The sequence below is a fragment of the Rattus norvegicus genome, chromosome 4, assembly GCF_021556685.1.
Source record: "Rattus norvegicus strain SHRSP/BbbUtx chromosome 4, alternate assembly SHRSP_T2T, whole genome shotgun sequence".
Classification (NCBI taxonomy): Eukaryota; Metazoa; Chordata; class Mammalia; order Rodentia; family Muridae; genus Rattus; species Rattus norvegicus.
The window spans coordinates 79,549,431-79,553,360 of record NC_141537.1 but is presented as its reverse complement, the minus strand read 5'-3'; the positions used below and the strand labels follow the sequence as shown (position 1 = coordinate 79,553,360).

The following is a 3,930-nucleotide window of genomic DNA, read 5'->3' as shown; positions in this document are numbered from 1 at the left end:
ACACAGGGGAAAGAGTTAGGCAGACTCGTGAACATTTCCCCGAGGCTGGCACAGGAGAAAAGGTGTCCTGCTAAACCAAGCATGTGAGAGGACACGTGATAAAGGCTTCTTTGCTAACAACACACATATATCAGTTTGCAATTGTTCAGACTCCATAGAGAGAAACTCACCAAAAAACCTCCCGGTGGTGTGCTGCAGTTTCTTGCTGCTTCTGAGAACTCAGGCTGATTGGCAGAGTGATGTCAACTGAGACAGACGCATGTGCTGAGGCAAGACACATGGAGGACACATGTTTAGAGGGTGTCAATAGGACTCGATGGCAGTGACGGAGCCAGCTGAGCTAGCCTTGCTCACAGAGCTAGCCGTGCAACGCTTTGCTGGTCTTCACCACACTGAGAGAAGCACAGCTGAGAATTTCTCCTGGCGTCCCTCCTCGTCCCTCCTGCTGACTCCAGTTGAGGCTGAGGCCTGGCTTTCTCTGCTAGGTCGAGCCACCTCTGCTGCTTCGAGTTTGCTATCCTGACTACCGAAGTGGACTGCTGGTTATCTGTGAAGTGTTGGCCAGTGCACAGAGCTGTGCACTGAACTGCTGATTTCCAGATACCACAGAGAGGAGTTGCTCCAAAGAACCTTTCTAAACAGGTCTACCTTCCCTGTATCCTTTCGTTTCCACTACCTCTGGTGGGTGGTAGACTAAAAGAGAGGTTACGCATTTAAGAACCATCACTAAAAGTAGACTTTGGAAAAATAAAAGCTATATACCTCCTGATGTGAAAGCCTCAACAACAACAAAAAGTAAGGAAGACGACTCGCGTCGCGGCCGCGGAGACTAGAAGGATGACTCCGGATCCGGCTCGGCGCTCGCCCTCGCTCGCCATAGAGAAGACCGAGCTGATCCAGAAGGCCAAGCTGGCCGAGCAGGCCAAGCGCTACGACGACATGGCCACCTGCATGAAAGCCGTGATGGAGCAGGGCGCAACCTGCTATCGGTGGCCTACAAGAACGTGGTCGGGGGCCGCAGGTCCGCCTGGAGGGTCATCTCGAGCATTGAGCAGAAGACCGATACCTCGGACAAGAAGTTGCAGCTGATCAAGGACTAACGGGAGAAAGTGGAGTCTGAGCTGAGGTCCATCTGCACCACGGTCCTGGAATTGTTGGATAAGTATTTAATAGCCAATGCAACTAATCCAGAGAGTAAGGTCTTCTATCTGAAAATGAAGGGAGATTATTTCCAGTATCTTGCTGAAGTCGCTTGTGGTGACGATTGAAAACAAATGATAGAAAATTCCCAAGGAGCCTACCAAGAGGCATTTGATATAAGCAAGAAAGAGATGCAACCTACACATCCGATCCGCCTGGGGCTGGCTCTTAACTTTTCTGTATTTTACTATGAGATCCTTAATAATCCCGAGCTTGCTTGCACACTGGCTAAAACGGCTTTTGATGAAGCCATCGCCGAGCTTGATACACTGAATGAAGACTCCTACAAAGACAGCACCATCTCATGCAGTTGCTTAGAGACAACTTAACATTACGGACATCAGACAGTGCAGGAGAAGAATGTGATGCAGCTGAGGGGACTGAGAACTAAAGGCATCCAGGACACCAACCTCCTTCCCCTCAAGAAAACCTTTTTACATCTCCAGTCCTTATTCCACTTGGATTTCCTCTAGCAAGGAAGCCCATTCATGTGTATGGGGTCAACCGTTTATAGTCTTTTCACACTGCAGCTTTGGGAAAACTCCATCCCTTGGTTTGTGTTGTCTCCACCTTCCTGGTGTGCAGTTATTGCTGTAGAAAAGTATCAATAGCTTCATTTCATATAAACACGAGTAACTTCCAGACACTTGTGTAGAGGACTGACAGCACATTTGGTATTTAAGTAATCTGAACCAGTTCTGCAAGTGACTGTGTTTTGTATTACTGTGAAGATAAGGAAATGGTAGTGCATTACAATTTAAAGTGATTGTAATAATAACGTCTTGATTTCTACATTCCTTTTCTGAACTTTCTTGGGGGTTTCCTTTCAGAAGCAACTTTTCCATGCTCTTCTACAAATTCCTTTTTAGTAGGAATCCAGAAGTGTTAGATTGAATGGGAAAGCGCTTAACGCATCCGGGCTTGGGGGTCACAGATTGAAATGTCTCCTGTGTCACATTCTGGAGGTTACATCTGTCTGTGACAACAGGGCGTTTCCTTATGCATTCTTCATTTGCTGCTGTTTAAGTTGACAACTTCCTTCCCAATAAAGATTCACTTACACCTCCTGCCTTCGTAGCTCTGGTATTCAGTTTACCTTGTGATAGAAGTAGCATGTTGCTGCCAGAATACAAGCATTGCTTTGGGCAAATTAAAATGCATGTCCTTTCTTAATACACTAGAAAGGAGAAATAAAGTACACAAGTCCAAGTCTAGATTTTAGTACTTTGCCATGCAGATTTGTGCACATGTGAGGGGGTATCCGGTTTGTCCAGTGATTGTTCTTTAGAGAGTTGGACCATTATATTGTGTGTTTGTTAATCATTGACTGTAGTCCCAAAAAAGCCTTGTGAAAATGTTATGCCCTATGTAACAGCAGAGTAACATAAAATAAAACTACATTTTATAAAACCAAAAAAAAAAGTAAGGAACACGTCCCCTTAAGAAAGTACTGACCCCAAGGGCCAAAGAGAGCTCTGTGATTAAGAACACAAGCTGCTCTTGCAAGGGACCTTGCTTTGACTCCTACCACTCCACGTGGCAGTTCACAACCTTCTGTAACTCTAGGTTCAAGGGCTCTGATGTCCTCTTCTGGTTATCCAGGCACCAGACACTCATGTGGTGAAGAGACATGCAGGCAAGCAAAACACCCAGATACATAAAATAAAGATTAAAAAGAAGTAATGGCTGTCAACGAGAGCTAGACAAAATTCTGGGTCAAGAATTCAGAAGAACGACTATAAAAAGGTTCAGAACAAATGATGCAAAACTCTTGAATGAATTCCACGAGAGCACGAACAGCTGAATTAAAAAGCAGAGTCAATACAAGATGTGAAAATAAGTTCAGCGATGGGAATACTGAAGGGAAAAGGAACGATGCAGGATTTGAAAGTGTCGAAACAAAGGCTCAGTGGGAAGCCTAGTTAACAGCGCAGACCTGTGGGAGGATGGAGCGCCAGGCTTGAAGGGGAAGAACAGGAGAGGAACGTTGGTCATGGACAGTGCGGTTTTCTGTTTTTGTTTGTTTGTTTGTTTGTTGTTTTGTTTTTTAAGTACAAAAGGAATTTGCAAGTTCTTTAAGAAACCATGCAAAGAACAAACCTTTAAATTGTGGACATAGAAGTCAAAGGTGTCGAAAATAAGACCAAGAGAGAGATTTCTCAATTCATTTTATAGTTTAAAATATTACATATACTGAACAAAGAAAATGTGAGAAACAACTCACAAATAAGGGCAGGCCGCCGAGGAACAGATGGTTCCAGAAATTTGAAAAGCCGAAAGAGCATGGGATGAATTATTTCATGTTCTGGAAGACTCTAACTACCAACCCGGACTGTTATATGCAGTAAAACTGTCACAACTGGTGGAGAAAGAGAAAAGGATTTCATGATAAAACCAGGAAGGTTCTGGAAGGAGTTCTTTGGACTCAGGAAAGTAATAAACACACCTAAGGAGGTAGAGAGAAGAAAAATAAAACAAAACAAAGATGATAGCACAGTAGTCAAGCAAATAATACAAGATCAATTAAATGATAACAATTAATGATACCTCTCAATATTTACTCCGAATATTAACTCCCATGTCAAAAGGCACAGAGTAGAAGACGAGAATCAGAAACAGGATCTGTCTAGTTGCTGCCTCCAGCAGCAGATACTGAAGCAAACTTCAGAGTCACCGTATCCTAGGGTGAAAGGATGAAAAAGACCCAAAGGAAATGGAGCTGGGAGGGAG

General features: G+C 44.0%; 1 pseudogene across 1 annotated transcript; it reads left to right on the top strand.

The window, feature by feature from the left end:
• The first annotated feature begins 806 nt into the window (after nucleotides 1-806).
• Nucleotides 807-2,237, top strand: Ywhaq-ps1 (tyrosine 3-monooxygenase/tryptophan 5-monooxygenase activation protein, theta, pseudogene 1; annotated as a pseudogene). The gene has a single exon (XR_015685986.1). The product of XR_015685986.1 is annotated as a tyrosine 3-monooxygenase/tryptophan 5-monooxygenase activation protein, theta, pseudogene 1 (transcript).
• The last annotated feature ends 1,693 nt before the right edge of the window (nucleotides 2,238-3,930 follow it).